The sequence below is a fragment of the Eschrichtius robustus genome, chromosome 2, assembly GCF_028021215.1.
Source record: "Eschrichtius robustus isolate mEscRob2 chromosome 2, mEscRob2.pri, whole genome shotgun sequence".
Taxonomy (NCBI): Eukaryota; Metazoa; Chordata; class Mammalia; order Artiodactyla; family Eschrichtiidae; genus Eschrichtius; species Eschrichtius robustus.
The window spans coordinates 78,492,290-78,515,952 of NC_090825.1; the positions used below are offsets into that span (position 1 = coordinate 78,492,290).

A 23,663-nucleotide genomic window follows, 5' to 3' on the forward strand; every position below is an offset into this window, starting at 1 on the left:
TGTCCAGTCTTATATTTAGGTCTCTAATCCATTTTGAGTTTATTTTTGTGTATGGTGTTAGGGAGTGTTCTAATTTCATTCTTTTACATGTAGCTGTCCAGTTTTCCCAGCACCACTTATTGAAGAGACTGTCTTTTCTCCATTGTATATCTTTGCCTCCTTTGTCATAGATTAGTTGACCATAGGTGCGTGGGTTAATCTCTGGGCTTTCTATCTTGTTCCATTGATCTATGTTTCTGTTTTTGTGCCAGTACCATATTGTCTTGATTACTGTAGCTTTGTAGTATAGTCTGAAGTCAGGGAGTCTGATTCCTCCAGCTCCATTTTTTTCCCTCAAGACTGCTTTGGCTTTTCGGGGTCTTTTGTGTCTCCATACAAATTTTAAGATGATTTGTTCTAGCTCCGTAAAAAATGCCATTGGTAATTTGATAGGGATTGCATTGAATCTGTAGATTGCTTTGGGTAGTATACTCATTTTCACAATGTTGATTCTTCCAATCCAAGAACATGGTATATCTCTCCATCTGTTGGTATCATCTTTAATTTCTTTCATCAGTGTCTTATAGTTTTCTGCATACAGGTCTTTTGTCTCCCTAGGTAGGTTTATTCCTAGGTATTTTATTCTTTTTGTTGCAATGGTAAATGGGAGTGTTTCCATAATTTCTCTTTCAGATTTTTCATCATTAGTGTATAGGAATGCAAGAGATTTCTGTGCATTAATTTTGAATCCTGCAACTTTACCAGATTCATTGATTAGCTCTAGTACTTTTCTGGTGGCAGTTTTAGGATTCTCTATGTATAGTATCATGTCATCTGCAAACAGTGACAGTTTTACTTCTTTTCCAATTTGTATTCCTTTTATTGCTTTTTCTTCTCTGATTGCCGTGGCTAGGACTTCCAGAACTATGTTGAATAATAGTGGTGAGAGTGGACATCCTTGTCTCGTTCCTGATCTTAGAGGAAATGCTTTCAGTTTTTCACCATTGAGAATGATGTTTGCTGTGGGTTTGTCATATATGGCCTTTATTATGTTGAGGTAGGTTCCCTCTATGCCCACTTTCTGGAGAGTTTTTATCATAAATGGGTGTTGAATTTTGTCAAAAGCTTTTTCTGCATCTATTGAGATGATCATATGGTTTTTATTCTTCAATTTGTTAATATGGTATATCACATTGATTGATTTGTGTATATTGAAGAATCCTTGCATCCCTGGGATAAATCCCACTTGATCGTGGTGTATGATCCTTTTAATGTGTTGTTGGATTCTGTTTGCTAGTATTTTGTTGAGGATTTTTGCATCTATATTCATCAGTGATATTGGTCTGTAATTTTCTTTTTTTGTAGTGTCTTTGTCTGGTTTTGGTATCAGGGTGATGGTGGCCTCATAGAATGAGTTTGGGAGTGTTCCTTCCTCTGCAATTTTTTGGAAGAGTTCGAGAAGGATGGGTGTTAGCTCTTCTCTAAATGTTTGATAGAATTCACCTGTGAAGCCATCTGGTCCTGGACTTTTGTTTGTTGGAAGATTGTTAATCACAGTTTCAATTTCATTACTTGTGATTGGTCTGTTCATATTTTCTGTTTCTTCCTGGTTCAGTCTTGGAAGGTTATACCTTTCTAAAAATTTGTCCATTTCTTCCAGGTTGTCCATTTTATTGGCATAGAGTTGCTTGTAGTAGTCTCTTAGGATGCTTTGTATTTCTGCGGTGTCTGTTGTAACTTCTCCTTTTTCATTTCTGATTTTATTGATTTGAGTCCTCTCCCTCTTTTTCTTGATGAGTCTGGCTAATGGCTTATCAATTTTGTTTATCTTCTCAAAGAACCAATTTTTAGTTTTATTGATCTTTGCTATTGTTTTCTTTGTTTCTATTTCATTTATTTCTGCTCTGATCTTTATGATTTCTTTCCTTCTGCTAACTTTGGGTTTTGTTTGTTCTTCTTTCTCTAGTTTCTTTAGGTGTAAGGTTAGATTGTTTACTTGAGATTTTTCTTGTTTCTTTAGGTAGGCTGGTATAGCTATAAACTTCCCTCTTAGAACTGCTTTTGCTGCATCCCATAGGTTTTGGGTCGTCGTGTTTTCATTGTCATTTGTCTCTAGGTATTTTTTTATTTCCTCTTTGATTTCTTCAGTGATCTCTTGGTTATTTAGTAACATATTGTTTAGCCTCCATGTGTTTGTGTTTTTTACGTTTTTTTCCCTGTAATTCATTTCTAATCTCATAGCGTTGTGGTCAGAGAAGATGCTTGATATGATTTCAATTTTCTTAAATTTACTGAGGCTTGATTTGTGACCCAAGATGTGATCTATCCTGGAGAATGTTCCGTGCGCACTTGAGAAGAATGTGTAATCTGCTGTTTTTGGATGGAATGTCCTATATATATCAATTAAATCTATCTGGTCTATTGTGTCATTTAAAGCTTCTGTTTCCTTATTTATTTTCGTTTTGGATGATCTGTCCATTAGTGTAAGTGAGGTGTTAAAGTCCCCCACTATGATTGTGTTACTGTCAATTTCCTCTTTTATAGCTGTTAGCAGTTGCCTTATGTATTGAGGTGCTCCTATGTTGGGTGCATATATATTTATAATTGTTATATCTTCTTCTTGGATTGATCCCTTGATCATTATGTAGTGTCCTTCCTTGTCTCTTGTAACATTCTTTATTTTTAAGTCTATTTTATCTGATATGAGTATAGCTACTCCAGCTTTCTTTTGATTTCCATTTGCATGGAATATCTTTTTCCATCCCCTCACTTTCAGTCTGTATGTGTCCCTAGGTCTAAAGTGGGTCTCTTGTAGACAGCATATATATGGGTCTTGTTTTTGTATCCATTCAGCCAGTCTATGTCTTTTGGTTGGGGCATTTAATCCATTCACGTTTAAGGTAATTATCGATATGTATGTTCCTATGACCATTTTCTTAATTGTTTTGGGTTTGTTTTTGTAGGTCCTTTTCTTCTCTTGTGTTTCCCACTTAGAGAAGTTCCTTTAGCATTTGTTGTACAGCTGGTTTGGTGGTGCTGAATTCTCTTAGCTTTTGCTTGTCTGTATAGCTTTTGATTTCTCCATCAAATCTAAATGAGATCCTTGCCGGGTAGAGTAATCTTGGTTGTAGGTTCTTCCCTTTCATCACTTTAAGTATATCATGCCACTCCCTTCTGGCTTGCAGAGTTTCTGCTGAGAAATCAGCTGTTAACCTTATGGGAGTTCCCTTGTATGTTATTTGTCGTTTTTCCCTTGCTGCTTTCAATAATTTTTCTTTGTCTTTAATTTTTGCTACTTTGATTACTATGTGTCTCGGCGTGTTTGTCCTTGGGTTTATCCTGTATGGGACTCTCTGCGCTTCCTGGACTTGGGTGGCTATTTCCTTTCCCATGTTAGGGAAGTTTTCGACTATAATCTCCTCAAATATTTTCTCGGGTCCTCTCTCTCTCTCTTCTCCTTCTGGGACCCCTATAATGCGAATGTTGTTGCGTTTAACTTTGTCCCAGAGGTCTCTTAGGCTGTCTTCATTTCTTTTCATTCTTTTTTCTTTAGTCTGTTCCACAGCAGTGAATTCCACCATTCTGTCTTCCAGGTCACTTATCCGTTCTTCTGCCTCAGTTATTCTGCTATTGATTCCTTCTAGTGTAGTTTTCTTTTCAGTTATTGCATTGTTCATCTCTGTTTGTTTGTTCTTTAATTCTTCTAGGTCTTTGTTAATCATTTCTTGCATCTTCTCAATCTTTGCCTCCATTCTTATTCGGAGGTCCTGGATCATCTTCACTATCATTATTCTGAATTCTTTTTCTGGAAGGTTGCCTATCTCCACTTCATTTAGTTGTTTTTCTGGGGTTTTTTCTTGTTCCTTCATCTGGTACATAGCCCTCTGCCTTTTCATCTTGTCTATCTTTCTGTAACTGTGGTTTTTGGTCCACAGGCTGCAGGATTGTAGTTTTTCTTGCTTCTGCTGTCTGCCCTCTGGTGGTTGAGGCTATCTAAGAGGCTTGATGGGAGGCTCTGGTGGTGGGTAGAGCTGACTGTTGCTGTGGCGGTCAGAGCTCAGTAAAACTTTAATCCACTTGACTGTTGATGGGTGGGGCTGGGTTCCCTCCCTGTTGGTTGTTTTGCCTGAGGCAACCCAACACTGGAGCCTACCTGGGCTCTTTGGTGGGGTAAATGGCAGACTCTGGGAGGGCTCACGCCAAGGAGCACTTCCCAGAACCTCCGCTGCCAGAGTCCTTGTCCCCACAGTGAAACAGAGCCAGCCCCCGCCTCTGCAGGAGACCCCCCAACACCAGCAAGTAGGTCTGGTTCAGTCTCCCTCAGGGTCACTGCTCCTTCCCCTGGGTCCCGATGCACACACTACTTTGTGTGTGCCCTCCAAGAGTGGGGTCTCTGTTTCCCCCAGTCCTGTCGAAGTCCTGCAATCAATTCCCACTAGGCTTCAAAGTCTGATTCTCTAGGAATTCCTCCTCCTGTTGTCGGACCCCCAGGTTGGGAAGCCTGACGTGGGGCTCAGAACCTTCACTCCAGTGGGTGGACTTCTGTGGTATAAGTGTTCGCCAGTCTGTGAGTCACCCACCCAGCGGTTATGGGATTTGATTTTACTCTGATTGCGCCCCTCCTACCGTCTCACTGTGGCTTCTCCTCTGTCCTTGGACGTGGGGTATCCTCCTTGGTGAAGTCCAGGGTCTTCCGGTCAATGATTGTCCAGCAGCCAGTTGTGATTCTGGTGCTCTCGCAAGAGGGAGAAGCCAGTCTTTTATGAGGAAAGTTTTGCTAAGTCCAGAAACTTTCTGGGTTTGAAGAGTCCACACAATTTTCTCAATCCTGTGGGTGGATAATGTCTGAATCATCCTCATTATGATACACGAAACATTATCAGATTTCCAGATGAACTAAGCAAGAGGAGAAAGTGCTTCATTAATGAAAATCCTTGAGACCCGTGATGTATCCAGAGTACCGGCTTGCTTGCTTGCCTGCTTTCTTCCACTTTAGTTAATCAACTCCACCAGAGTTTTGTGGTTGGGGAACAGGATATGGTATGTTCTTGGGTCTCTATAGAATTTTTCTCTTTGTTTCCTGGTGTGCAAGGAGAGGGGATTAAGAGCGCTGCTTAAAGGAGCTCCAGAGACGGGCGCGAGCCGCGGCTATCAGCGCGGACCCCAGAGACGGGCAGGAGACACTAAGGCTGCTGCTGCCGCCACCAAAAAGCCTGTGTGCGAGCACAGGTCACTCTCCACACCGCCCCTCCCGGGAGCCTGTACAGCCCGCCACTGCCAGGGTCTCGTGATCCAGGGACAACGTCTGTCTCTTCTTTTAGATTTTGGTTCTTACTGTTAAGGCAGACCCTTTTGGGAGTTGCAACTGTGTACCTGAGAAATTCTACAAGATCCTTCCATTCTCTTTGCCCTGAACATTTTCTAGCTTTGTGCAGCTTCTGTTTTTTTCCACTCAACTCTTGGCAGCAACTGTCTGCTAATTCTCATGGAGTCTTAGCTTGAAATGCATGGTTCTGGCTGTGGCCAAAGTCCTGAAGGAAACTACTATGCATAATTCTATGTTACCTCCTCACCACAACTCCCTCCTGTGTGAATCCTGCCCCATAAATTCCAGTTGCTGCAATACTCCAGTCTCCAGTGTTTGCCTTGTCAGCTCCTTGAGAATGACAGTTTTTACTTGAGCTCCTCCTCACTGCACCAGGTGCAGAAAGAGCCCCAGAGGCTCACCTGATTTGTTCCCTTTTGTACTACAGGCTGTCCAGTTTATAAAAGCAGTAAGTCATATATTTTGCCCAGTTTTATAATTGATAAGTCCAATACTAGTTACCATACAGTGGCCCAAAGCAGAAGTCTATGCTCCTGCAAATCCTTTATATAATTATCTTTTTATCTTTTTTTCACTCAAAATCTGAATGTTAAATGAGTACATAAAGTCTTATAAATCTTTTTTTTAAAAAATTACTCTGCTTTTACAAAAGCTAGAAGAGGAGGGAAAACTCCTCAAATCATTCTGTGAAATCAGTATTACTCTGATACCAAAACCAGATGAAGACATTACAAGAAAAGACAACTACAGATAAGTATCTCTGTGAATGTAGAGCCCCAAATTTCTCAACAAAATATTAACAAACAGAATCAAGCAAACTTAGGAAAAGGATTATACACTATGATCAAGTGGGGTTTATCCTAGGAATGCAAAGTTGATTCAATATGCAAAACCCAATCAATAAAATGGACCGTAACAATAGACTAAAAACCCATGATCATCTCAAAACACAGAAAAAGCACTTGAAAAAAATCCACATCTTTTCATGATAAAAACACTTAACATATTAGGAATACAGGGAACTTCTTCAAACTGATAAAGGGCATCTATGAAAAATTCAAGGTTAACGTCTCACTTAATGGTGAAAAACTGATAGCTTTACCCCTAAGATTAGGAACAACTCAAAGATATGCACTCTAATCACTTCTGTTCAACATTGTACTGAAGGATCAAGCTAGGGCAATTAGACAAGCAAAAGAAATATAAGGCATCCAGATTAGAAAGAAAGAAGTAAAAGTATCTGTATTCACAGATGGCATGATCTTGTGTATAGAAAATCCTAAGGAATACACACACACAAAAATGATCAGAACTAATAAGTGAGTCCAACAAGATTGCAGTGTACATGATCAGTATGCAAAGCTCGATTCTGCATCTATTCACTAGCAATAAATAATCCAAAAATGAAGTTAAGACAATTCTGTTTGTAGTAGTAACATCAAAAATGAAAAAAATATTTAGGAATAAATTTAACAAAAGTGTAAGACTTGTACACTGAAAACTATAAAACATCATTGAAAAAATGAAAAAAAGGCCTAAATAAATGGAAATAATGGATTGGAAGACTTAACATTGTTAAGACGGAAATCCTTTCCAAATTGATTTACAGATTCAATACAATCCCTTTCAAAATCCCAAATACATTTTTTTTTTTTTGCTGGAATTGACAAGGTGATTTTAAAAATTCATGTGGTAAGGCAAAGGACTCAGAATAGCCAGAAAATCTTGAAAAAGAAAAAAGTTGGAGCACACTTTTGAATTTCAAAACTTACCTCAAAGCAACAGTAGTGAAAACAGTGTGGGACTGGCATAAAGACTGCTATATAGATCAATGAGGTAGAATTGAGAATCCAGAAATGTGCTGGGACAACTGGATATCTATATGCCAAAAAATGAAGTTGGACCCCTACCTCATGTCATATATAAAATTAATTTAAAATGTATCAAAAACCTAAATATACCCAGTTAGTGTTGGAGAATTTATTGTTGGTATGGAAAAAAAATCCACAGAGTTCGTGTCAGAAGAAGTGTCAGGAGAAAGAACCGCACAGGTTTCTTTTTGGGATGATGAAATGTTTTGGAATTAGATATTAGTGATGTTTCACAACTTTGGAAATATCTAAAAGACACTAAATGTTACTCTTAAAAAATTACTCTGCTTTGTTAATGAAGAAGCCAACCTGAAAGAACCAATAGCCAAAGTTGGAATAATCTGAGCAACACAATAAATAGCAATAGTATGGATTATAACCCAAAGAGTTTAATAAATATCTATGAGTCCATACTGACATAAATAAATAATTAAGTAAATAAATAAATGGAGAAGGGACAAATGTTCCTTACAAAAGAATTTCAAATAATAAATGTAAAAGGAATAAGGGAAATAGAAAATCACAATTAACGTACCACAGTAATAATTGCTGCAGGCAAATCTACTGATGAATGCTAGAATTAGTGGGCAACACTTTAAGAAGAAACAGGATATTTGCATAGCCTGGAAGTATCTCCCCCCAAATATTTATTAATTACTATAATGATTTAACATATGTTCACAAATGCTTTGATACTCCTTCCTCTAGGAGGTTGAGCTTAATTCTCCCTCTTCTGGGTGGTCTGGATTTCAGTGACTCATTTCTAATGAATAGAGTATGGAGAGGGAAACAGTAATTTTATCGTAAGAAACCTGGCTGACATTACCTTAATCAAATGATTAAGGTTACCATCACTAGTTTAGTCATGTGGATACCATATACCTTGTGGTATGATGTGATGGTAAGGGCACTTCACCTCTCTAGTATTCTCAAAAATTCCTAACCCTGGTATTATCATGAGAAAACATTAAGCAAGCCCAAATTGAGGAACATTCTACAAAATACCACAAGAATGCTCTTCAAAAGTGTCAAGGTCATGAAAAAACAAAGACCAAGGAACCCACAGATACCAGAGGAGAATAAGTAGTCATCAAGACTAAATGTAACATGGTATCCTGGCTTGGATCATAGAACGGAAAAAGAGCATTGCTAGAAAAACTGGTGGAATCTGAATTTTAGTTAATAGTGTTGCGCCAATTATAACTTCTTAGTTTCTATAAGTGTACCACGCTTATGTAAGATGTTAGGGTTGGAAGATTAGAGAAAGCTGTACCTTCTTTATGATGCTCTGCAAACCTAAAATTATTTCAAAATAAAGTTTTAAATATTACTATAACTTGCATGCTCTGTTATTTCTCCTTTTCTTCCATTGGATAGATTATGATCTTCCTCCCTCAAAAAGGATCCACTTAAAAATAATATGTGATTGGCCCTGAATTTTGTGGGCTATTTATTATTCTTATTTAAAAGAAAGTCTTTACAATCCTCATCAATCTAATTATTATGTTTTAAAACCTATAACAATATACTTTTGTTTCTCTGATTCCAGAATATTATATTGTTTTGTTGAAAAATCTGAATGTTACAGAGTACTTGATCCATCAAATAATTTTAACATGTTTAAATTCAAGTGTCATATTTCAATTTATTTTAATTTACAATATGATGTAGATTATTTTGCCTTTCAATAATGATAAAAATCAGATTAAACTAATATTATGCTATGAGGGTTAATATTTATTTATATTTTATATTCTACCAATTTCCAAAAAGTTTTTGAGTTAGGTTACAGTAAAAACATACACAGAGTTATTTAAAAGTCATGTTTTGGAAAAATATTTAAGCACCTGGAAAGGTAATTGTTATATTAAAAAAGTTACACAGAGTTTCCACAATATTTTCATAGCTTTGTAGAAGAGAATCTAATCTAGAAGAATATATACCAAAATTTTAAGAGGAATGATTATCTTTGAATTGTAGTATTTAAAAATTTTCTTTTCCCTTTTCTGCATTTCAAAAGTACAATGTATATCATTATTTTTGTCAGAAAAACATAATGTTATAAATGTACGTGCACACATACAATAGGATAGAGGTGGGAAATAGCATAGAGAAAAGAAAGTCAATGTATTTTGTTCTCCTGAATAAATTAATCTAAAATTTACAAGATTTGTTCATTTCCTGAGGCTTATAAAACAGCTACAAATTGTTCATGCTTAGTGCTTTAATTAATACATACACATTTGAACACAGATGCAAACCTTGTATATATGTCTCCATTCACACAATAGACTCATGCCCTGTTTTTGGTGCAGTGAATCCTCAATTCTTAAAAAAAATTATACTTAAAAATTTTTTTGAATTTATTTATTAGTTTGTTTTTACTTATTTATTTTTGGCTGCATTGGATCTTCGTTGATGCGCATGGGCTTTCTCTAGTTGCAGCGAGCGAGGGCTACTCTTTGTTGTGGTGCGCAGGCTTCTTACTGCAGTGGCTTCTCTTGTTGCAGAGCACGGGCTCTAAGCACACGGGCTTCAGTAGCTGTGGCACGCAGGCTCAGTAGTTGTGGCTCGCGGGCTTTCGAGCACAGGCTCAGTAGTTGTGGCGCACGGCTTTAGTTGCTCCACAGCATGTGGGATCTTCCCGGACCAGGGCTCCAACCCGTGTCCCCTTCATTGGCAGGTGGATTCTTAACCACTATGCCACCAGGGAAGTCCCAATATACTTTAAATTTTAATGGCTGGCTGGCCATTATATTGTACAATGACACCCCACTTAGCCTGCATCATAAGGATAATTTAGAGTTTTTAAAATAACTGAAGCTTACATTTCAGAGCTTTGCTTTACTCATTTAGAAAGAAAATATTTGTACAATGCTTAACTTCCATGACTTAAATCCTATTTGAATCTCAAATATTAAACTAAACTGTGATGTATTGACAAAATGTTGAATATGTTGTTTTATTATTCATTAAAATCGAATGCCTTTAGGACTTCTCTGGTGGCCTAGTGGTTAGGATGCCAGGCTCTTTCACTGCGGTGGCCAGGGTTCACTCCCTGGTCGGGGAAGATCCCACAGGCTGCGGGGTGCAGCCAAAAAAAAAGGAATAAAAAAAAAATTGAATGCCTTTAGATTGTATAGAAGAACCAAAAAGAAGACAAGATCTGGTCTACTCTTTCTAAATTGTCTACTAGCTTTTACTTCTCGCTGGCTATTGTATCCACATATAATTTATTATGATATGGTTTACTTAATTGTTGGTGTCTACACATAACTCTGATTGTCCTGTCATAAAAAAGTTCATGGATTTCACAACAGGCCTTTTGGCTTTTTTTTTTTTTTTTTATTCCAACTTGTAGAGGACACTTGAGATTGTCAGAGGTCTGACCTGAGTTAAGTGGGGGCATTATTGTATTTTTATATTTAACTTAATTTAAAAAAATATGACCAAACACTTTGAGACTAGTGCTTGCTTATGATCTAAAAACAAATTTCTTACATTTTTGGCAAGTCTTTATTGCAGAAGGCTTTAGTTGAGGTATAGTACCTTTTATTAAGCACTCATTGTACTTGGCTCTTCCATGGCAAGGCACTTAACTTCTCTTGTGGAGATTATAACTGCATGTAAGGTTTTGAGGGGATTAAATGAAATGTGTATGAAAAGTGCTTAATACAGTGCCTGGAGCATAACAAGTGCAAATGTTTTTTATCCAAGAAAGGAAGAGAAACTGAAAGAAGGTCAGTATGGATGGAGAAAGGCAGAATGCTGTGCCACTGGAGGAGGAAATGTAGGCAAGGGTGAGGTCAGGCTGTGTTAGGATTTTTTCTAGGGTAGGGTGGGAATCACTGAAGGATTTTAAGTAAGGTGTGACATAATCAGATTTGCATTTTGAAAAGAACATACAGGCCTCTGTTTGGAGACTGGAAACTAGAGGAGCCGGGTACATATTCTTTCTTTTGGACTATATGTTTATGAGTTGAGTGTCTCTGATTTAAACCTGTGGTTTTAAATCCTTCCCATGAATTTACAGCAGGAATCTTGGCTTCTCTTCTTTTGACGTAGTCATAGTACACTCGCATGTCGTGCAGCTCCTATGTTGTTGGTATTTTATGAACAAGTTTGTCTGTGTAGGGCCACCCACATTTGGTAGAGAATAGGCAGAATGCCAAGGAGCAGGCCAGCCTTTTATGTGACTCTGCAGTATGATGCATGGTACTTTTGACTTCCTTCTGGCCTCCTGGATTCTCAGGTAATGCCTGCGTTTTACATGGAAGGTAAGTTTCCTTTCCAGGGTTTATTACTTTAACTCCCAGACAAGAAATGGCAACTCTGTGGCATAGGTGCTACCATTTCCCTGTTCCTCACTGATCTTGGATTTTTTTCCCTCCTTGGAGTGCCAGAATCTCTATAAGAGCACTCCAGGTGGCTATCAAATTGTTAGAGTTAGCAAGAGCGTTAGGACTTACTAACATTCCTGATATAGACACTTGGTTTATCATTGGCAACTATGTGATATCATCTCACTGCTGCCTTACTCTTCATATAGGTCCTAACTATTGAATCTATGTCTGAGTGCATCTACCATAAATGCCTTTGTTTTTACTATCTTTTGGTATGCAGCCCTTGGCTCACTTCTTATAGCCATGGAAGGCTTGCCCTATCACATCTGGGATGTCTGTTCTGGTCTCTCCCATTAACTCCTTACTTTATTAAACTAGTTTCATTCTATTGCCCATTTCCCAGGTTGATCATATCCAGTTGATCCTGAATATCTTTCTTCAGGGGTAAATTACATAGGAAGAAACTGAAGTATTAACTGCTGAAATAATATGTTGACGGAGATTTGCTTTTAAATGCCCCAGCAAAACCACTAAACAAGAGGGGTAGAACCAAAAATGAAAATGACAAGATCAAAAATGAAAGAATGTTGATACTTGCTAAAGCTGGGTTATGGCTACATTATACTATTCTATTTTGTGTATGTGTGGATTTTCCATGATAAAAAGTGAAAAAGAAAGACGCATGGAGGATTCGAACATATTAACTTTCAGCCAAATAGAGGTCCTGGACAGATGGGACAGAGGTGTGAAGAGCAATTTGGTGATGGCCACAAAGAAGGTACTCTGTGTTTTCTCGACAAATTGGACAGGCCAATCATGTTGTCTTCTAAAACATGGCCCTTTTCTGAGAGATTCTTTATGGAGATGACTATTCATTGTTCCATTTGACTCTGCTATTCTGGTCATAGCTGACTGACCCAGAGAGGGGTTCTTAAACAAAGGCATGTATCTGTATAGCAGAGTGTCTCAGTCTGCACACTATTGATATTTTGGACTGGATAATTTTTTATGTGGGGTGCTGTCTGTACATTGAAGATGTTTAGCAGCATTCTTGACTACCCACTAGATACCAGTAGTGCCACCTCCCCTCCTTCCCAGTTGTGATAATCAGAAAATGTCTCCAGACATTGCCAAATGCCCCTGGGGGGCAGAATTGACTCTAGTTGTGACCCACTGAAATATGTGAATAATGTGAATTTTTAGTTAGGCTCCATCCTTGTGGGTGCTGGCTGACTCGATTTGAGTATTTAAATACCATAATTTTTCCATGCTATATTAAAAGGCTGATTGTAAGTATTATAAATAAATAATAATTTAAAAATAGAAAATTTCAGGTCTCTCTACATGTATGTCTCCCTGTAATAACATAAACATATTTTAATCCTGAGTCCCCCTGGTTTTTCATCTTAATCATATGCAGTCTTGATTTTTTTGCATAAAATGTTCTTAGGATCATTATTTCCACAATCTCTGCATAAGATTCTTTATTTTACAAAATCTTTTGTACATTACTTTTTTCATCATTTACAGAATACTATTTTTCTTTTTTTCTGATTTTTAGATATACTTATGTAATGCTAGTTTTTACTTTAAAATTAGTCTGAATTTTACAGTGTCTTTGGAAATGTAGCCTTTGCTTGGATGGGGGAGTCTGATAAATTTTGTGGTTCTGGGCACAGTGTAAATGAAACATTTTCAGGTGCTGCAGTATATAAATAAATGAATGTTTTTCCTGGCTCAGTTTTGTACTGTAACTAGCCAACAGCTCTTGTATTAACTTCTTCAACTGAATGGAAGCGTACTAGTACATACTTCTGATTTAATAAAATCCTCAAAATAGGTTTTTGTGCTAATACATTTATAACATGCAAGTGTTTGACACAGGAACATAAATTACATGTACATAAAATTGGTTCAGGGAAATACTGAAATGTGCTGGGGAGGATATTAAAATATATATTTGAACACTTATTTTATAATTCAGCTTGAATATTTTTCAGAACTGTTAGAGAGTTCATAGCTCTATTATATGGTTCATTTTTCTCTGTTAAACATTTATAATCTTTTATGGTTTTTATCATTTCTCTATTTTTCTTGAAGTGATGTTATTTAGTTAGTCTGGTTGTGTAATTTCTTCTTTTTTGGAGCACACACAGAGATCTGATTACTAAAATATCTGGGTAATTATTCCCAAGAATCTTATTTATCAGCTCTTTTTATTATGCTTTCCTATAGAAAACTGTATAGTTTATGGTATTCTTGCTTCTCGAGAAACAGAAATCTGCTGGTCTGCTTAGAATGGCAGTCATATTTGCATGTTGTGCTAAAAAATATTGGTCACCTATTTGAGATTTTATAGAGACAATGCTATTAAATGCATTATTTTAAAGATATTTAAATTAGCTGAAGGATCATCTCTGAAATTTAAACATGCTAATCTAATTTGCCTCTTAAAACATTTATTAAAAATATGTTCATTGGGTGCTCACTAAATGACAGTGTTCTTTTTTTAAATTATAGTATTTTATTTTATTTATTTTTATTATTTTTTTAAAATTAATTTATTTTATTCATTTTATTTTTGGCTGCATTGGGTCCTCATTGCTGCACCTGGGCTTTCTCTGGTTGCGGCGAGCAGGGGCTTCTCTTGTTGCAGAGCACAGGCTCTAGGCATGCGTGCTTCAGTAGTTGCAGCGTGGAGGCTCAGTAGTTGTGGCTCGCGGGCTCTAGGGTGCAGGCTCAGTAGTTGTGGCAGACAGGTTTAGTTGCTCTGCGGCATGTGGGATCTTCCCGGACTAGGGGGTCGAACCCGTGTCCCCCTGAATTGGCAGGCAGATTCTTAACCACTGCGCCACCAGGGAACCCCAACAGTGTTCTTTTTGATCTGTCTTTTTGATCGTTTCTAACAAATTACCTGAAACATTTTTTGAGTAAGAAAGAGTAAGAAAAAATTGATATGACTAAAAAGAGGATTAATAGAGAATTAATTGGAATAGAGAATCAGTAGTTTACAAATTAAGAAAATTATTGATTATGCATCTATTTTTGGAATGATATTCACATAGCCAAGTCTTTCCCCTCCTTCAAATCTTCCCCTAAATATTCTCTTCCCAATGGGACCTGCTCTGACCAACCAATTTGAAATTATAATTTCATCTCCACCAACCCTGTAGTCCCAATCTTCCCATAGTCTGTGCTCTCTATTAATAGCACTTATCACTTGCTGATACATAATACATATTTATAATGTTTATTATTACTCATCTGTCTCCTCGCCTCCTTCCCCCAACCCCCACCGAACATCAACTCTTTAAGGAATTTTTGTCTGTTTAATATGCTTGTCATGCAGGCGCCTGGTGCATAGTGCTTCAGTGCATTAGAAGAATCTTTAATTGTGTAGAATCATAGCACGTAGGTCTCTGCTAACTGCCATTTCTGCTATTGTTTTGTTGTCATCATCACTTCAAACTAAGAACTCTGAAAGATATTGAAGTATGACCTGAATGAACAAAAACACTTAAACTCAGTTTGGTATGGATTTTATGGTTTAGTTTTGTTTTTAATTATTGTTTCTTCAAAATGATAATAGCTACCACTTTTGACCAAATGCTATGCCTATTTCACATGTGCTTTCTGCTAGTCCTCTTGCCCTCTTTAGTGAGGTGGGTAGACAGTGTTACTCCCATTTTATCAGTGAGGAAACTGAAACTCAGAGAGGTTAAGTAATTCTAAATGGCCAATCTAGAAATTAAACTCAAGTCAGCTTGAATTCAAAGTCTCTGTGTGTGTGTATGTGTGTGTGTGTGTTTACAGTCGTCTCTAACTTAAAGGGAACTTCTCAATTAACAATATTAATTAATCAACCAGAAATCCCATTCCATGACCATATTGAATAAAATATTTAGCTAAGTTTATATTATAATTATTGGACAGCACACAATTACTTACTTATTTCACTTATTTATTAAAATATTTGTGTACTGCCATGTGCTAGGTGCTGGGTATGTCACAATGAATAAAACAGACATAGCTCCTGCCCTTAAGGAACTTGTGGACTTCTGAAGAAGATAGAGGTATCACCAAAGATTCAGAACTACACCCCCCCACCTTTGCCCCCGGCTGCCATCACTGCCACATTATCACTGGCAGTAGAAAATATTCTGGTACATTCAGATTTTATTCTGTTTTTCCAGAATACATGGTCAAATTTTTATTTTATCAAGAGATATCATCAGGGTCATATGGTCTGATGACCCTGAAGATTGTTACTTTCTTGAGTCTTCACACACCCTGAATCTACAAAGAAAAGTCCAAGTAACAGCAGTAGTAGTTTGTTTTTAATGCTTTCTTTTATTCTGTTATGATGAGAGCAAAGTTGGTTATATTATAATAATCTGTTTCTGAAAATATTTTAATTCTGAAATACCAGATTGAGCATAGAATGGGCACACTGGTCATTTTTAGGTCATTCACCTATTGGTCTGTTCAAACTATTTGTGATAAATTAATTTATTAATAATTGAATTTTGAATGTGTTTTTTATCTCTTATTTAATTTGCTTTCATTAAACTTTTTAAGGTCAATATTTTCATTTTTACTGGATTGTGACCAAGTCCTACATGTAGATGAATTCTGAGTAATAAGGAATATGTTAATCATGAAATGCAGGATTTAATAAAGAATTCTTGATTTTTCATTCCAGTATACTTTCCCAAGTTGCAATGTACTAAAATGATATCCTTAGTTTTAGAATAACTTGGTGTTTTTTTATTTCATAAATACCCCATCTGTTTATTTTTCTTATGTATGAAAGATAAGTAGCAGAAGGAAAAACCAAGGCATTCTTCATTAGCTCTTGAATAACTGATAACTTTGGCCATTTTTCTCTCTCTCTTTGTGTTTGCATAATCATAATCTTCTCAAAATTCAATTTGCTTTAGAGATTATCATTTTTAAAAGGACTTTTAAGTTATCTCATTAATAGAATGTAGATCTTAAAACTAGAGTATTTTGAGCATTTGGACTTTGACATCATCCAAGTACAAATTCTGATTGGATGTTCTAATAGAGTGTTTGTATCTTTGCTCTTTTAGTATAATTTAAGATTGGAAACACTTCTAGTTTAATATTCCTTAAGAACCACATGAAATAATAGGGGGAAACCCATATAAGGGGTCATGAAAAGTTACTTTGCACGTGCATCAAGGTTCTCCAACCTGGGAAAGTCAAGAGTTAAGAAAAAATACAATTAAACATCTCAATGGTTTTGAGAAGTTGTATTAATCTGAATGCTTGGATCCTGAGTTCCTAAATTTCTTGTGCTGGGGTCGGGGAGAACTATAAGGTGGAGATCTTAAATAGCCAGTTTGTGTGCTGAGTCTGGCCTACAGTTAATATTTTATTTGGCTTGCATGGTGTTTTTTAAAAGTGTGAATTAATGGCAAGTACATAACAGTTGAGAATTTTTGCACAAAAATTCAAGTTTCTAACCTCTGGAAAAATGGAATATCTGACCATGGTGAACCTGTTCCCCACATAGCAACCATTAGCTGAGTTGAGTAACTGCACCTTTTGGACCATGCTCCAGTTTGCCATAGTTCCCACCACTCCCTCTTCTCCCTGCACACTGGCATGTAATCATTGTGCATGCACTATCACTTTTTCTTATATTTGGTCTGTAGTCATGAGTTGGCATCCCCTACCACAGAAGCACTGTTCTTCCTGCAGAGCCTTTCCCTGGAACCCTTTTCCAATCTTTAGTGTTAGGCTCTCTCTTCCCAGTGCCTGAGAAGCTCCTAGGCCATAACTCCTTTTAATACTTACCATTTTTCATGGTAAGTGTTCATTTGTTAACTTTCCTTGCTAGACTTTTTTTTTAACATCTTTATTGGAGTATACTTTCTTTACAATGGTGTGTTAGCTTCTGCTGTATAACAAAGTGAATCAGCTATATGTATACATATATCCCCATATCCCCTCCCTCTTGCGTCTCCCTCCCACCCTCCCTATTCCTCCCCTCTAGGTGGTCACAAAGCACCGAGCTGATCTCCCTGTGTTATGCAGCTGCTTCCCACTAGCTATCTATTTTACATTTGGCAGTTAGACATGAACTTCTTAAAGTAAGGATCTTGTGTTGTATCTTCAGGGGATTCAGACACTTAAATAGTGCTGAATTTTTGCTTGTTTGTCGACAAATGAGATGAATTGTAAATGTTTCCTGGAAAATATAAACTCTAGGATACAAGTGAATCTTTAGGAATCTTTAGTTCCTAATGAGGCTCTAGTGTTTGTCAGTAAAACTCATTAAGAGGGGTTCTTTGATGATTGTTGCAGAATAAGGCCGGGCCTAGGGAGAGGCAAGAAAGACTCCTAGGCTGAAAATTTAAGGAGGCAGTCCCTCTCAGGGTCAGGTAAGTACTTCCTTAAAATTTTATGCTGGAGGAACTTCTCTTCTTTTGCCTCACCATACTCCCAGCACTGCTTCTGAATTTTATATTTAATTTATATTAAGTATATAATTTATAATTATATATTATATATGTTTATATGTATATATAAATTTCTAGCTTAAAAATAAAATATTGGTCCTAATTGGAAAAGCTACAGAAAGAGGAGTGTAGATTGGTTTTAAAGGAAACATGACCACAAGAAAAGATATTTTATTATTATTTTAAAAAATTTATACTTCTGGCTGCTTTAAAGATGTTCTCTTTGTCATTAGTTTTAAGTAGCTTGATTATGATGTGCTTGTGTGTAATTTCTTCATGTTTCTTCTGCTCAGGGTTTATTGAGTGTCTTAGATCTATGAGTTTATAGTTTTCATCAAATTTGGAAACATTTCAGCCTTTATTTCTTCAAATATTTTTCTGTCTTCTTTTTGGTGACTCTAATTACACACATGTTAGGTTATCTGAAGTTGCCTCACAACTTACTGATACTCTATATTCATTTTTTTTTCAGTCTTTTTTTCTCTTTATGTTTCATTTTGGATAGTTTCTATTGCCATGTCTTCAAGTTTTGACTTTGCTATTTTCTTCTGCAGTTTCCAATCTGCTGTTAGTTATATTCAGTGAATTTGAGACATTTGTAGTTTTCACATCTAGAAGTTTGATTTGGGTTTGGTGTGTCTTTTACATTTAAACATAACATGCTCAAGTTTCCTCTAGTTTCTTTATGTATGGAATATAGTGATGGTAACTGTTGTAATGTCCTTGTCTCTTAAATGTACCATCTGTGTCATTTTTGAGTTGGTTTTAGTGATTAATTTCTCTGCTTTATGGCTTGTACTTTTCTGCTTCTTTGCCTGCCTGGTAATTTTTCATTAACTGCCAGACATTGTGATTTTAGTTTATTGGGTGCTATATATTTCTGTACCTAAAATAGTCTTGAGCTTTATTCTGGGACTCAGTTAAGTTTATTATAAATAACTTCATCTTTTCTGGGTGACATGAACATTTAAGGTGGTAAATGGAAATAAAAGAAACATCAGGGAATAAATCTGTGGGAAGAGAATTGTCTTAAAAACCAAGAGGATAGTTTTAACAAATAGAGAAATTAAACATGTCACATGCTGCTGATAGTTCAAATGGGATAAGGACAGAAAACAAGCTACTGAGTAAAGTTGTTTATTTGATGTAGAGAATATTCTGTAGTCTCGTGAGCAAAAATCAGATTATAAAGAGTTGAGAAGTAAGTGAGGGAATGGAGAGTGGCAGCAAGTTCCTGCTGCTGCTGCTGCTTCTTTTTCTTCTCCTCTTCCTCCTCCTCCTCCTGCTTTTGCTACTTCTGCTTCTGCTTCTTTCTTAGATTCTCTTTCTCCTTATATTTTTCTCCATTCTTTTAACAAATAGACTAACAACCTTATGATGGAATATATTCTATTTAAAAAACATATACTTTTTAAAGTTCAGATATTATCCAGAGGATAAAATACCTTTACTTCAGGAGGTTGGTTGGTAACTACCAACCTTTATTTAATTGGGTATATTTTTAGGGGGCGGAAGAATGGATATTCTTCAGGTTTCAAACTGTAGAGGAAAGTCCTGAATAAATTTCTCATTGTTACTGATTTGGGGTTACTGTGTGCACAGTTTCCTAGTTCTGGTCTAAAATAGTAGCCTCAGTTCCTTTCTATATAACACACTGTTATAACTTTATATTAGCATTAGCCTTCACTGTTAGCAGTAAAATAGAGCTTGACGACAGCCAGAGAAGACCAAAGCATTCCATTATAGCTTTCCTCAGTACAAAATAAAACAAAGTTTAAAAACTAGATATGATAGAAGTAATACAAATGGAATTTCAAAAATTTTAGGGGAATTCATCAGATGTTGCTTTCTTTTAAGAAAATAGTAAAGAAGATTTGATCATGACCATGGTCTTCAGTATGGTATAACCACATAATGGGTGCTTTATTGAGAACTTGTTTCGTGATAAATACTTTGTGAAATTAAATCTAAGGATATAGATTCAGTGGTGGTAGAAATAGTCCTGAAAGCATCATTAACAAGTTTGGCTTCTACCTCTTTTCTGTTACTTCCTAGCTGTGTGACCTTAAGCAAGTTGCTTAAATTCTCTGATCTTCAATTTCCTTACTTGTAAACTATGGTAAACTTTGATCTCCCAGCCTCATAGACTGTTCATTATAAACAAATGAGAGCAAATGATAAACAAAAGTATGATATCATAAAGTATTAGATGTGTTATTCATGGTATTTCAAGCATTAAATATCACCAGTCATCATTGGAACTCATTGGGTTCTAATTATTTTATTAATTTATTTTATCTTAATAGCATTCAGTTATAGATTTTCTCCCCTAAAAGTATAGGACAGGGTTATTTTAAGATAACATTTCTACTTGAAGGAACTATGGGCACTGCAGGGCTGTTCTGGCATGTGATATTATTGAGGAAATTATGGGGACAAATTTGAGGCTTTGGCCACTTTCTTGAGATCCTTGTGATCAGCTACTTACAAAATAGAGTGATAGTCCCTATACTGCATACACTGTTGAAAGAGAGTAAGGATAATGTTAGTGGAAAAGAAATATTGGTTGTCATTGCTTTGTTGCCTGTGTACATTTGGTGAAGAAAGGAAAAGTAAGGAGGAAGGGAGGGGTGATATTAGAGTGCTTTCCTGGCAAATGCTTTGTTCTTGTGCTGCATTTTGTAACAGAGGGTATTTACTTTGCTAATTTTCTGTTTTATGATTTGTGCTTTATAAAGCCCATTCATTTCTAGTGCTTTGCAAAGTTGCAAAGAGTATTTACTCTACTAAAAATGTAAATAATAAATTCATGTATTATAAGAAATTGAGAACTTAATGTTACAGAAAAACTGCAGGGTCACAGAATTTAATGAGGATATGTTTAGACTAGAAAATAACATTGGGATCACATTTATAGAGTAGACCTTATGTGTATTGATGTATTGTAAATTAAAAAAAGGTAGATGCTGTTACGGATAATATGAATGGTCTATTTTTTATTTAGAATTTTTCTGGGAAAAATATCCATGATCTTTACCAAGAAACCTGTTATTCTGTTGATCTGGCAGCAAAGTGTGACTCATTTGATTTTTTACATGATAAGGGCAAAAGTGTCGGGAAAGCTTTACAAGTCTATATCATGGTACCTTGGGAGTCAGGAATAGCAGAATTTCACAAGTCAAATGAGATAGGCACCATAATGTCAATATTTGTGTACTGATAAATGTGAGTTGTGAAACTTGGCTCCAGTTACCAGATGCTTTAGAGCTTTGCACTTTAAAATTACATTAGTAATGAAAACTAATGAATACAAAATTTCCATTTTTAAAAAAAAAGTCCTACTCAACTTGTACACTTTTTGAGAAAAATAACTTTAGTTTTGGCAACTGCTGATTAAATATTTGAATCTGGTTTTGTGCACACAGAGCACATTTTATTCATTACATTAACCACACAGTAAATAAATGAATACCACAGTCATTTACTTTGCTTAGTGTAACTAAAAAGTTAAGTATTAAGTGTGCAATAAATATGTAGAAATGGAAAAGTAATGAGGAATACTATGTACAAAAACACAACATTTTTGTATCTGAGCATTACATTATTCTTGAAATTAAAACTGAATAATCCTAATTTTATTTCTTGTATAATTAGATAAAACCTTTTGGTTTCAAATATAATTTTCATTATTCCTTAATTTTCTTGAACTATTTGTTTATTATTCCTTTTATTTGTAAGTCAGAACTTGTGCTTAATTGTACTTGTTAAGAACATTTTTAAATATTGAGAGAAACTTTAATTGGCTGTCAGTGACTTCAGATCTTTTTCCTTTTGATATAAAACTATTCTAGGTATTATTACAAATGTGAAGGTAAACAGCTAAATCACAATTTTAACTTTTACATAGAAATAATGTATTACCTGAGCTTTAATCAAGTGGCACTTATCTCAGAGTTGTTTTCCCTTTTTTCTGAATTTTTTTTTTTTTTAATGTCTATTTATTTATTTATTTATTTTTGGCTGTGTTGGGTCTTCGTTTCTGTGTGAGGGCTTTCTCCAGTTGCGGCAAGCGGGGGCCACTCTTCATCGTGGTGCGTGGGCCTCTCACTATCGTGGCCTCTCTTGTTGCGGAGCACAGGCTCCAGACGCGCAGGCTCAGTAGTTGTGGCTCACGGGCCCAGTTGCTCCGCGGCATGTGGGATCTTCCCAGACCAGGGCTCGAACCTGTGTCCCCTGCATTAGCAGGCAGATTCTCAACCACTGCACCACCAGGGAAGCCCTTGAATGTTTTTTACATATATTTAGTGGGTACGTATTGAAAGGAATGAGAAGTATGCCTTTGGTAGACATCAGGGCATACATAGATTATTTTAGTCTTCCATTAAAACTGAAAAAATTAGAATTTCAGATGACATTTTCAATGGTAATTAAATTTCATATTTTTTGCCTTAAATAAATTTATGTTATTTTTCACATAAAAATGGGGAGGTGAGTTATTTGGAGGGAAGGTTGGTAGCTATAGTTGCTAAGTACAAATAAAATGATGTAAAATTAAATAATATAAACATAACATAAATCTAAAATTATATTGATGATAACAACATATTCAAGACCTCAAAACAAATTTGCATGTAATATTTTATTCTGTGTAGGAACCACAGTTGATGAACTTTCCTTTAGGCTCATTATGTAACTAAAGACATGTCAGGAAGTTGATGCTTACAGAAAAGTTACAATTAGACACATATCCTTATTTATTTTCATTGGTAACCATTATTGGAATGTAACACATATATGGTATGTACCTTTCCTGCAGTAATTATGAAGAGCTGTGGTTCAGAAGGCCTTTTTGTTTCAAACATTTATAATACTTTTAAGAAAATGTGAAGTAAAAAGCTCCATGTTTGCTTTTCCTTTCAGGATGAGAATTGGAAAATTTAGCCTGGTATGAGGTCAATGATCAGAATATATTATGTTTTAAAAATTTCCCATGGAATAGAAATGGAAATGATTTAGTATGAAAAATTTGTATCTGAAGTTGAGTTCTTAAGGCAAGAAGAAATTCATTTGAGAGAGTTGAAAGGAATATCTCAGTTAAAAATCAAAATCATAGTAAGAAGCTATGTGTAGTTACTATTATATTTCAGTAAAATGTATATATATTTCAAAGCCATTTGACAACATATGTTCAAAGTAGAGGTGAACTTATGCTTAAAATAGTGAAGCTTAAGCTTTAGGGACCCTTGCTTCCTTGCTTGAGTGGGCTTTTTTAAAGGCTGACATGCTGGAAAAAAAGACCAAATTAGCTTTCCTGTCTTCTTAGGAAATGATATTTCAAATGATTGATACTTTAAGAGGTGGTTAAATAGTATAGAGCCGAAAAAATGTATTATGGCAATAGACAGATAATAAAAATATATTTGTCTCCATTTTTGTGAAGTTTTTGTTGTATTTTTCAGCTTTTAAAAATCTATAATTTGTTGTGATTTCTTTTCTAATTTTAAACAAATTTTTACTTTTTTACAAAATTTTATGTTTGTTACTGTTTTCATTAAAGAGAGGCCCCCATATTGTAAAATTTCAGACCTCCCAAAGCCCTCAGACCAAAGAAGGCTCTTTGCTGTTGATAGATTTAAGAGTAATGTAATTTTCAAAG

General features: G+C 35.8%; 1 long non-coding RNA gene across 3 annotated transcripts in view; it reads left to right on the forward strand.

Annotated features, from left to right (window-relative positions):
- The window catches only part of LOC137757260 (uncharacterized), a 399,943-nt gene that overhangs the window by 16,653 nt on the left and 359,627 nt on the right, over positions 1-23,663 (forward strand). The window contains exon 2 of one of the 3 annotated variants that reach the window (XR_011072320.1): positions 17,853-17,929. The exons of the other annotated variants lie outside the window; for them this stretch is intronic. This is a non-coding gene — a long non-coding RNA (uncharacterized lncRNA). The remainder of the gene's footprint in view (positions 1-17,852; positions 17,930-23,663) is intronic. 3 annotated transcript variants of the gene reach the window in all.